At 49.4% G+C, this 12,102-nt stretch overlaps 1 non-coding gene across 1 annotated transcript; it reads left to right on the forward strand.

Moving 5' to 3' along the window:
• The first annotated feature begins 2,467 nt into the window (after nucleotides 1-2,467).
• LOC121474294 lies at nucleotides 2,468-2,574 on the forward strand. Its single transcript, XR_005983315.1, has one exon. It is a non-coding gene; the product is annotated as a U6 spliceosomal RNA (small nuclear RNA).
• Nucleotides 2,575-12,102: the final 9,528 nt, after the last annotated feature.

Below are 12,102 nucleotides of genomic sequence, written 5' to 3' on the forward strand. Positions count from 1 at the left end.
TATGCAAACTTTCTTTCTTTCTTTTTTTTTTTAATATTTTATTTTATTTATTTGAGGAAGATAGAAAGTGAGAGAGAGGGGTACCTGGGTGGCTCGGTGGTCGCGCATCTGCCTTTGGCTCAGGTCGTGACCCTGGAGTCCTGGGATAGAGTCCTACATCAAGATCCCCACAGGGAGCCTGCCTCTCCCTCTGCCTATGTCTCTGTGTCTCTCATGAATAAATACATAAAATCTTTAAAAAGAAGAAAAAGAAGAAGAAAAGAAGAAGAAGAAGAAGAAGAAGAAGAAGAAGAAGAAGAAGAAGAAGGAGAAGGAGAAGGAGAAGGAGAAGGAGAAGAAGAAGAAGAAGAAGAAGAAGAAGAAGAAGAAGAAGAAGAAGAAAGAGAGAGAGAGAGAGAGCAGGAAGGGGGCAAGTGGGGAGAAGGCAGAGGGAGAAGCAGGCTCCACTGAGCAGAGAGCTTGATGTGGGGCTCAAGATCCCAGGACCCTGTGATAATGACCTGAACCACCCAGGCGCCCTGGTTGTGCAAACTTTCTAAGCTCAGTTGCCTAATCTGTAATGGAGAGAGGAATGATTTTTGTTGCTTTTCACTTCAAAGGTATCTAAGTCAGCCCTAGGCCAGGACCCATACCCAGGAATTTTTGTACAAGCAGTCCACCAACAACAAACCCATGCCATGTGTCAGGCACTGTCCTGGGGAGATGGTGATAAACAGCATGGTGAGAAATGTATTCCCAATCCCCTACCCGCCACTACAGTTTATATGCACAGATTTGGAAGAGCTAGGCCCAGACAGAGACCAAAATCATTCATTCATTCATTCATTTATTCATTCATTCATTCAATAACAGGCATCTGCTGAATAGCTATCTATACCAGTTGCTGCCAAGCATTGTTTGCATCAGATGCGATCCTTGGCCTTAAGACCCTTACAAACTAGCAGAGTCGGGCAGGCATAGAAAAATAACTGTGATGCAGAATGAAGTGTGCTCTTTAGAGGCCAAGGAAGGAGGGGATTTAGAGAGTAGGGGGAGGTGTTGCAGAGCAGGACCTTGAATTCCATTCACATAGAATTGTGCCAGACAAGGAACTTGTCTTAGTCCATGCAAACCGCTAGAAGGCAAAGACCATAGCCTGGGGGGCCAGAGATGCCCAGAGAGAAATGGAGCAACCACCAGACAGGGGCCAAACACTGCCAGCTTCTCCAAGGCTTTGTGTCCCTGCCATAAACTCCCCTTTCCTTGGCATGACTCAAGCAAGACGCTGGGCCTCTCAGATACATGAACCAGATCAGAATAGGTCCATCTCGCCCACTCCTAGGAGACCAGTTTCCTCCTTTCAGCATCTTTAAAGTGGTGAGATATTCCAGAGCTCTGAGCTGGAGCGAGAAATATACTTCCCATGTATAATTTGTCCTCCACTTCTAGTGGATTACAGATGAAATAGCTTTGAGGCTCTAGTTGGGGAACCTAAGTGTTATGTGGGAAAATGAGTGTTGACTTTGAAACAACCAGTTTGATGAAGAGTTGGGCCTGAGCATGGTGCCCTGTGCAGCCCAGTTGAGATCTCATGTCTCCCTCTGTTGCCTCTTTCCTCTTGATCCTAAAACCTTACATACACCACCTTCTCTCTCCTTCCCCAGAACTTCTTGAAGGAGAGACACTAGAGTAAGGTTTGAGACAGACTCACTTTCTCACTACCTCCGGGAGGACCCTGCCAGTCCCACAGACACCACCCTCTCTCTGCTTCCCCAGAGCTTCCTGAAGGAGCCAGCCACACTCACCGCCTCCACTTCCTCACCTCCTGTGGAGTTCTCAACCCTCTTCCCTCCATTCCATGCAAACAGATGCCAGTCCATGGGTTGAATGGAGATGCAGCCTTTGGCTGATTTTGAGATTTCTCTGGCTAAAGTCACCAATGACCTCCTTGTCTTTAAACTATTATTAGGTTCCTGTCTTCATGCCCTTACCACTCCAAGCGCTTCCAGCTGCGTGGAACCCTTTCTCCTTTAGTGCCTCCACTCTCCTGGTCCCGTGGATATCACTCTTTTCCTGCCAGCCTCTGATGTCCTTCACCCCTTCCTCTGCCGGCCTTTCATTTTCAGCTCTCTTCTCCCTCTATACCCTCTCTCTGGTTCAGTTAGTCTGAGCCCAAATGCCCCTGGCTTGCACTGGAGCATCTCCAGCCTAAACTCTTCACTAAGACTTGAGCCTATCCTGTCTCATCTGGTCATTTCATCTGAATACCTTTCATTCGCTCAGAATCAATGAGTCCTAAACTGAGCCTATCCTCTGCTCCCCATCCTGCCCCTCCTCTCATATTTCCCTATTTGCTGTCTGTGACCACTACACACAATCGTCAGTTTAGAACCCTGGAAATCAATTTCAACTCCTCCCTCTTCCTCATGTTCCATATCTCCTTAGTCATTGAGTTGTTTAGCCTCTTATCAGAAATCTCCCTAACCCCATGCTCACTTCGGCAGCACATATACTAAAATTGGAATGCTACAGAGAAGATTAGCATGGCCCCTGCGCAAGGATGACATGCAAATACGTGAAGAAATCTCCTAACCCCAATCCTTGCTCTCCATCCCTACCATGACTGTCTTGGTTCAGGCCTTTAGCATTTTCCCCTTGGATTATTGCAAAATATCCCAACTACTTTTCTACTTCCAGGTACTTCCAGCTTCCATCTTCCTCTCCATGGCCGCCAGCATTCTTCTTTCTAAAAACAGATCAAAAGTTTCTGCCTAAGAGCTTCCAATGGCTCCCCATTGCCAATAGAATAAAATCCAAATTTTTATTTTAGCATAAGGGGCCTTTCATGGGCAATGTTGAGCTGGTCTTATCACTCCCTCTGCCACCACTTGCTCTTTGCATGCTTTGACCAGATTCCATGCTTCTCCCAATCTCTAATCATGCTGCTTCTTTCACATCCTGCCATAGCACATGCAGATCTGCTATTTGTATCCCCCCAAAAAATCCTGTTAAAATTCTAATCCCTGGGAGACCTGGGTGGCTCAGCAGTTGAGTGTCTGCCTTTGGTGCAGGTCATGATCCCAGGGTTCTGGGATCGAGTGCTGCATCAGGCTCCCCGCAGGGAGCCTGCTTCTTCCTCTGCCTATGTCTCTGCCTCTCTCTCTGTGTCTCTCATGAATGAATAAATAAATAATTTTTTTTAAAAAAGATAAGAAATAGAAAAAGAGGGCAGCCCTGGTGGCTCAGAGGTTTAGTGTTGCCTTTCAGCCCAGGGTGTGATCCTGGAGACCTGGGATCGAGTCTCGCGTCGGGCTCCCTGCATGGAGCCTGCTTCTCCCTCTGCCTTTCTCTCTCTCTCTCTCTGTGTTTCTCATGAATAGATAAGTAAATAAATAAAATCTTTAAAAAAAAAAAAGAAATAGAAAAAGATAACATCCTAATCCCCAGTTTGATAGTGTGTAGGGGTAGGGCCTTTGGGAGATGAGTAGGTTATGAGGTCAGAGCCCTCATGAATGAGATCGATGTCCTTATAAAATGAGATCCCAGAGAACTCCTTCACCCATTCTGCCATGTAAGAACATGGCAAAAAGACACAGATGGACATTTATGAACAAGGAAGTAGGCTCTTACCAGCTGTCAAAACTGCTGGCTCCTCGATCTTGAACCTCCCAGCCTCCAGAACTGTGAAATTAATTTTTGTTATTTGTAAGCCACCCAGCCTATAGTATTTTTGTTCTAATAGCCTGAATGGACTAAGATGGGGTCCTTGTCCAAAACAGTGTCCCTTGCTTCCACTACACACATCATGGCTCCCTCCACCCAGAGGTGAGAGGAGTTGCCCCTTTAATGCACCAGTGTCTGTGGGATCTGGGAATCCCTGCTCCCAGCCCTCTCCTGCCAGCTGACTTGGTGCTGCCCTTCTGGAGGCCCTTCCTTCCAACAAGGGTCAGGCCCTGGGAGACTTGGGGTGGAGACCTGAGGGTGTGTCCTCAGCCTCTGGCAGGAGGCCCACCCAGCAGGGCGCCCTGTCCCCAGCAGGAGGGAGAGGTCACTGAGGTTTCTCTCCATTCTCCCCTCCTCCCTCTGCACCTCCCACCCCATCCAGCCCCTGACCACACACACAGCCTGCGGAGGCCTCTCCCTGAAGTCACTGGCTATCCCTTTAAAAGTAGAAAGAATCCCCAAAGCAAACTCCAAATGTTTTACCTCCCCATCGTCCCACAGCCCCACCAGCCTGTCCCTGTTTGGAGCAAAGACAGACCTAGCAAGCACAGAAAATTATATCATCGGATATTGGTTAGAGACCTTCACACCAGAAGGGGAGCTGGTCTGTGGAGGGGGCCAAAGAGTAGGACCTTAACTGACCTATCGCCCTGCCGCATTCCGGCTTCTTTCTCCCCAGCCCTTCGGGCCTCCAAAGCTTTAGCTGCACAGGAAGATCCTGTCTTCCTTCAAGCAGGGGGAATGTTCGCCTCTGCTATTAACAGAACATCCGGTAACATTTTAATTGAAAACTGAACTCTAATTATTCCACCTGCTGACCAGGAATGCAAAGCCAAGGCCAACTGGGATGCAGTAAACAGATCCACTTATGAAAAGATAGGAGAGAGAGAGAGAGGCAAAGGCTGAGGATCAAGGAACCAGGGAAGCCCAAGCATCGTGTCTCTGCCTCCCCGGAGACCCCACGCTGGTACCCTGAGAGCTCACCTCCCCCAAAAACCCCCCAAACACACATACATCCTCCCCCTTCCATGCTGTTCCCAGTCCTATACTGGCTCAACAATTCCTATTTCTTGTTCAAAGCAGACTTGCAGTCAGCAGATCTGAATGGTGTGAACCCAGAAGATGACCTGAGACTGTCCCCTCCGAGGGGCACTCTGCTTCCCACAGGCATGCGGCACAGTGTAGAAGAGCCTGGGAAGCCACAAGGCTCAAACATTGTGATAGTCATTTACTGGAATGGCAGGGAGAACCTTTGTTCTCACATCATATCAACGCAGATAGATTACGAGGAAGAAGGCAAGATTTGCATGAATTTTTTTAAAGATTTTATTTAAAAAAATATATTTTATTTATTTATTCATGAGAGACATACAGAGAGAGGGGCAGAGACACAGGCAGAGGGAGAAGCAGGCTCCCTGCAGGAAGCCGAATGTGGGACTCGATCCTGGGACTCCAGGATCACACCCTGGGCCAAAGGTAGGCACTAAACCGCTGAGCCACCCAGGCGTCCCATGAATTTTTTTTTTTAAGATTTTATTTATTTATTCATGAGAGACACACAGAGAGAGGCAAAGACATAGGCAAAGGGAGAAGCAGAGCTCTTCTGCAGGGAACCCGATGGAGGACTCGATCCCAGAACCCTGGGATCACGACCAGAGCCAAAGGCAGTCCCTCAACCACTGAGCCACTCAGGTGCCTGATTTGCATGAATTTTTAAAATACTGCCTTCAACATCACGTTGCCGGAAATATAACATGGTGCCCACAATTAGATCTTGGTACAGAGAAAGGACACGAATGGAAACACCAGAGGAAGATAAGTAAACACTGGAGTTTAATTGTTGGTAAGGCACCAGGGTTAACGTCTCAGTTTTGATGAAAGTAACATGGTTCTATAGGATTTTCACATGGGAACTGTGCTATCATTGCAACTTTCTTATTAATCTAAAATTATTCCAAAACAGAAAATTTAGTTAAAAAAATTTTTTAAACATGTGATGGCTTCTGGCTTCCTTCCCCCGCCCCGACCCCCCAAACTCCAGGCCTCACAAGTTCACTATTGGCTTCATCAGGGAGCCTTGGGTGGTAACCGCTAGGAGCCTCACAAGGATAAGCTAGGACCAGAGGCAGGATGTGTGGTCATGGGCAGATCTGAGCCAGCTTGAACACAAGGGAATCAGTCTGCAGAACCACAGTCAGACCAAAGCCCTGGAATTCCAGATCATTCCAGATCTACAGGTCATTTGTTCACTTAGTAAGTATTTATCATAGCACGCGCCAAGGGTCGTACTAGGCTGCTGTGAGAAGGCGAACGTGGGGGGAAGAGGGCCACGGGTACAAAGATGAGTAAGACCCAGAGAAGTACAGTCTCCTCCCCTGAGGAAGCTGTTGAGGGAAACAGATGTGCTCCCCACACGGTGACAATACCTGGCAGTGACTGGCCTATGGGGATGTGCCTACTGGGGTGACCAAGGAAGGCTTCGCAGAGGAGGTGGTATAAGCTCTCACGACTACAGCCGGGTTGCTCCCTGTGACCCACAGCTAGCCACAGCCAACCCTCTGGCTCAAAGCCGCAGGAAGGAGCTGAGAAACAGGAGGGCCATGCTCTCTGCAAATAGCAAGTGCTGTCAGCACCATAAAGTCATCATCACCATCATCATCATCATCACCATCAGACTCTGAGGGCCCAGCAGGAGGCCCAGGCCCGCAAAGGGAGCCCCTGGTGGGGGACAACAGGCGTGGAGGAGCCCCCAGCCCTGGGCCCCGGCTGTTTCCCATACCCGCAGCTAGCGGGGCCACTCTGAGGTGGGCAGGGGCGTGTTGACACAGCTGGGAAGACAGGCCCCGTCTGCCTCATTAATCACTTCTGCACAGGAGCTCGAGGGAGGGGCGCCCCAGGGGCTCAGGCTCACCCGGGGCTCCCCGAGGGCGGGGTGGGGGGAGTTGCTGGCCTCCAGCCCAGAGCCAGGGGAAGGCCTGAAGAGGCCAGGATGGCACTGATCGAAGCTGCCAGGCCCTAGGGACCCCCGCAGGCCAGGGGATTTCCCAGCCAGGATGTTTGTCCGAAGAGCCAGCGGCAGTCTTCCTGCCCGGAGGTTAAAAACCGCTTCCAGCCTGCGGCTGGTAACCCCCTAACAGGCAGGTCCCAGGAGAAGCATATATTTTTTTTCTTTCTCATTTGGCCAAGCAAGTGTCAGCTGCTTGCCAGGCAGTTCCTGACCCTCCCTAAACCCCATCCAGAGTGTGTGTGTGTGTGTGTGTGTGTGTGCACGCTCACATGTATCAGAGGATACTCTGAAACCATCAATGGTCACCAGGCTTTGCTGAGAATAGAGAGAAGATCCATTCGAACCATAGACTGTTTAACTCGACCAGGGAGAGGATGGGGAGGCCGTGGAACTGCTTCTTCGTCCTCTGCTCATCATTCGTTCTGTGAACACTCACAGAGCATCTACCACGGGCCTGGCACTATTCGAGCTGCCTGGGAGACAGCAGAAAGCAGAGAGAAGGCTCTGTTCTCCTGCAACTCACCTTCTAGAGAGAGCAGCAGAGAATAGGAAAGCAGTATGTTCACTGGAGTGGTCAGGAAAGCCAAAGCCCTCGGCCCAGCCCCAGTTCCCAGAACTACACACCCTGGGCACCCTCTTCCTCAGTCCCTCAGAGAGGCCCAGGGCTGGACTGCCAGCTGGGGGCACGAAGGCCTGTGTCATCTGGACTCCCCCAAGGCCTGCTCAGAAGGGGGAAGGAAGGACTAGCATCTCCCTCTAGTTTAACCCTAAATGGTCTGGACTAGCAGGTGGCCACGGGACAGGGGTCTCTGCCCTCCTTCCCAGCCCTGGGAGCTAAAGGTCTGTGCCCTCTGCCTCCCTTCTCCACTCCACGCTCCTTTCTCTCCTTTTTCTTGTTCCCTCCTATTCTTCATTCTTTCTCTGCCTCTCTTCCTTCTCCTCCATCCCGCTACTCTCTCTCCTCCCCCCTCCCCTTCTTCCTGTCTCACATTTTCCTGCCCAGGAATCAGACCCCAGACAGTACCTAGGAAGTCTGCGGCCTTGCCTAATAGAACCGTAATAGTCCTCAGGGAGGCGCGATAATGACATCCTCCTTAAATAAAAGGACTTAATGGAGATTTCCCAAATTTGAAAACCACATTTCCACTAGCAACCGATTCGGCAAGTGACTGCTCTGGAAAGGAACTCTCGGGAAGCTGCAGTGAGGAGGGGGCAAGATAGGAGGACGGAAGGAGTCTGTGTAAAGAACGTTCTGCTCAGTGACTTGCCCTGGCAGCACAAAACCCCTGGCCCGAGGATGCAGATCATAAGGGTGAGCCATCTCAGTCCTCCCTCACCCTACTGGGCCAGCCCAGAAAAAGCTGAAACTCAGAATCTGGAAATCCTGTGTGACCTGGATGAGTTACTACTATTCCTCTCTGAGCCTCAGCTTTCTCAGCTTGAGTTGCCTTGTACTCATCATCTCTCAATATCACCTGAAGAAGGTCAGGCCATTAGCATTTACCTAGCTCCTAATGGAGCAGAAGCCAGATGTACTGCAGGCCAAGTCTTCACACAGACAGGTAGACCAGAGTCCTTCTAATCCTGTAAAAGAGCAGGTAAACCAGAGCTAAGCCACCCATTCACCCCCGATTTAAGAAAATACCAGACTATTGCATGGAGAGGAGGGGAAAAAATGGTTTTCTCATTGTTTCTCACTGGATAGGAATTAGCAGTAAGTGAGGTGCAAAATATAGAATTAAGATCTCTGAGACTCTGGGTACCTCTGAATACAGGGATGCTAAGACTGAAAACAAGGGCTCTCAAGCCCACATAATTCCCTCCAACCCCCAGTCCTGAGATGAGGAATATGATGGGAAAGCACAGATGACAAATGGATGTTAACCAAATGAATCAAGTCTGAAGTTTTAGAACAGTGATGAACCCAGTTCTGCCACTGACTTGCTCTGTGCTCTTGGAGAAGGATCTTCACCTCTCCCAGCCTCCATTTACCGAGATGTAGACTCACAGGATTAGGTGATCTCGGAGAGCATTCCCATTCTAAAAATAATTTAAATTGGAGGTAAAATTCTTCTGATTTGGGGCTCTCTGCAGCGTGTGGGGTTGTGGTGTGTTTGCCAACACTGCCACCCAGTGGCAGGAACACACAATTCCCTCTTGAGGCCTCCATTTCTCAGCCTGGTCAAAGCCACCAAAGTCCACCGGGTCCCCTCAACCCATCTCCCCACCCACACCTCATAGCAAAGACTCATTCTTCTCAACAGTGGCTCTGTTTTAAGGTACCTGGCTCGCTCAGTCAGTAGAGCATGCGACTCTTGACCATGAGTTCAAGCTCCACATTGGGCATAGAGCTCACAAAAAAAAAAACACAAAAAAAAAACAGTAGCTCTGTTTTGAAAAATCTCTCTCCTAGAGTCTGTAACAAAGGACACTCATTGTTGCAAATATGATTCTGTCTTGGAAGAGGAAGAGGACTACCATTTCCAAGCTCCTACTATGTGCCAGTTACAATGGTGAGAATATGGTATACACATATTCTCTCTTGATCCTGAAAACAATGCTGTGAGGAGGATATAATTGGCCTTTGTTGTACAGATGAGGAGATTAGGGGTCCAAGAGGTAAAGATTAGAACAAGATTACCCTGAAACTGGGGTACCTGGTGGCTCAGTCAGCTAAGTGGCTGCCTTTGGTTCAGGTCATGATCCCAGAGTCCTGGGATCAAGCCACACATCTGGCTCTCTGCTCAGGGGGGAGTCTGCTTCTCCCTCTCCCTGCCCCCAGCTGTTGCTCTCTCTCGCTCTCTCTCTCTCTCTCTCAAATAAATAAATAAAATCTTAAAAAGATATATATATTACCCTGAAACTCAGAGACGAAGATCACCAGACTCCACTGCCTCACCACCAGGAATAATAGCTTTTTTTTTTTCCAGGTCTCTCAGAATCCATCTTCACAAGCCTCTTAAGCTGGGGAGTTGAGGGGATCCCCGGGTGGCTCAGCGGTTCAAGTGCCTGCCTTTACCCCAGGATGTGATCCTGGAGACCCGGGATCGAGTCCCATGTCAGGCTCCCTGCATGGAGCTTGCTTCTCCTTCTGCCTGTGTCTCTGCCCCTCTCTCTCTCTATGTCTATCATGAATAAATAAATAAATCTTTAAAAAAAAAAAAAGCTGGAGAGTTGAGAGGACAAAGGATCAAGGTCTCTGAACACCCTCACTCTGCGCCTGGGATGGGAATCAATGGAATCTCACCGAAGGCTCTCAGCTCACTAGGCTGACTTGGGGCACTTTTCCTAAGAATACAAGAACCATATGACTTTCTGTCTTCATTCTCCCCCATAGGTTGATCACAGCCTCTGGGAGGTGGTAGGAAGGTTGCCACCAGTGGTGACAGAATAAATTCACAAATATGACACAGACACATTAATTGAGTTTCTGGTTCCTCCGAGTCATAGGTTCATGCCTTCTTTAGGATGTGGAGGTTTCTTCGTGGCATCTCAGGGAACATTCTGAAAGTGATTCTCTTCCTGACACATTTCCTGCAAATAAGACAAGCCCAATTCCAAAGTTTGTATTTTCACAGTTCCTTATCAGTTACCTCCTCGAACCCATCAGAACATCTTGTACAATCGCCACCATGTAACCACCCCCACCCCCGTAACAGCCAACACCCCACAAACAACATGGGTGTCATGAGGAGAGATGGATGGAGAGCTGCAGTGATGACCTTTCCCCCCAGGCTGGAGATATTTGTTTGTAATTGTCTCATCCCATAATCTTATCTTATTCTTCTGGGCTTTCACCCAAAGGCCCTGGAAATGTCCCAAACGGACCAAGACGCTGCCAGTATCTCCTCTGGAGCCCACCGACACCAGGATGCCATAAACACAATGGCTCCAGGACTCTACCCCTTCCAAAATAAGCCTGTAGGACTCAAAGATTAAACAGTAACAATAAGAATAATAACATAAAGGATGCGTGTAGTTCACTGGATGCAGAGCTAACCAGGAAAAGGCTCTGTCTGAAAACAAATGGAAAGGGAAGAGTACAGCCAAGGTCTCACTCCATGCAACCCTCTGCCCCTAAGCCTGTCCCTGGCTAGCTCACCCCAGTTCCACAAGCCCCCCCTTTAAACTTACTCTATCACTTTCACATTTATGTGTACTATATCAGCACACCCAAATGTCCTTTATCTGAGACGTTGTCACTGTCTATTGAGTGTGATACAGGGGAATCGCTGGGTGGCTCAGCGGTTTAGAGCCTGCCTTCATGCGCAGGGTGTGATCCTGGAGACCAGGGATCAAGTCCCACATGGGTCTCCCTGCATGGAGCCTGCTTCTCCCTCTGCCTGTGTCTCTGCCTCTCTCTCTGTCTCTCTCTCTGCGTCTTTCATGAATAAATGAATAAATAAATCTTTAAAAAAAAAAGTATGATACAATGGTGAATCTGCTTAACAGCAGCTATCACTCCATGAGACGAGCCCAGGAGCCCACATACAACCCAGTGTATGCAGTTTGGTGCTAGCAGTGTGGACCATTATGGGTCACGGGTAGGCTGTGCAGCATCTCCGGAACCAGGACACCCCGTTCTGAGAGATTCCTCTCCTGCCTGTGAGTTCCTACTTTTTTCTGGGTTCAACACAGGGTTTCAGTTTCACGTTGAAACCCTGCCAGCACACCACAACGTCCCTCCTCCCCTGCCCTACTTGATCACAGGAAGCTTGGAGAGCCATGGAAAACCGTGCGCCAGCCAGGGGAAGGCTTTACCTCATCACTAAACACTTTCTTGGGGATAGCTTTCTTTTGCTTGTAAACTGGAGAGGCGCGAAGCCCTGCTAATTGGCAGGGTGGTGTCAGCCAGCCCAGCAAGCTCTGATTAACTGGTGAAGTGGTGATGGTGTCGGGGTGAAGTGCTGCCCCCTGGCTCCCCATGTCCAGGTCAGAGCAGCTTTTATGATTCAGGGAGCAGAGACACACCCCTCCAGCTCTTTCCCCTGTAAGGCCAGAGAGGTGTCATCTCTAAGCGCAGCATGCCAGACAGAGCCTCAGAGCAGCATCCCCCCCACCAACTGACACACAGGCCCCCAAAGAGCCAGCAGCACAAAGAGCTCAGCATAGCATGGACTCCTCAAAACCCGCCCTTTGGGGAGACCCAGGGCCAGGCCAACCTGCAGAAGCCCCAGGCTCTGCTGCTGCCTGAATTGGGGCAGAGGCGACTCCAGCCTCCAGAGGGTTAAAAAACCCACTCTCCTCCATGGCTCTGTTCCAAAAGGTCTCCGTTAACACCAGAGGTCTCCTGATAATCTCACTCACTTTAATAGATTTTTCCCATTGACGGCTCACTTTATTGACTATCACTTCCTTTTCTGCAGGGGAGCTATCTTCTGGGTCACTGATCC

The sequence above is a fragment of the Vulpes lagopus genome, chromosome 12 (assembly GCF_018345385.1).
Source record: "Vulpes lagopus strain Blue_001 chromosome 12, ASM1834538v1, whole genome shotgun sequence".
NCBI classification, from domain to species: domain Eukaryota; kingdom Metazoa; phylum Chordata; class Mammalia; order Carnivora; family Canidae; genus Vulpes; species Vulpes lagopus.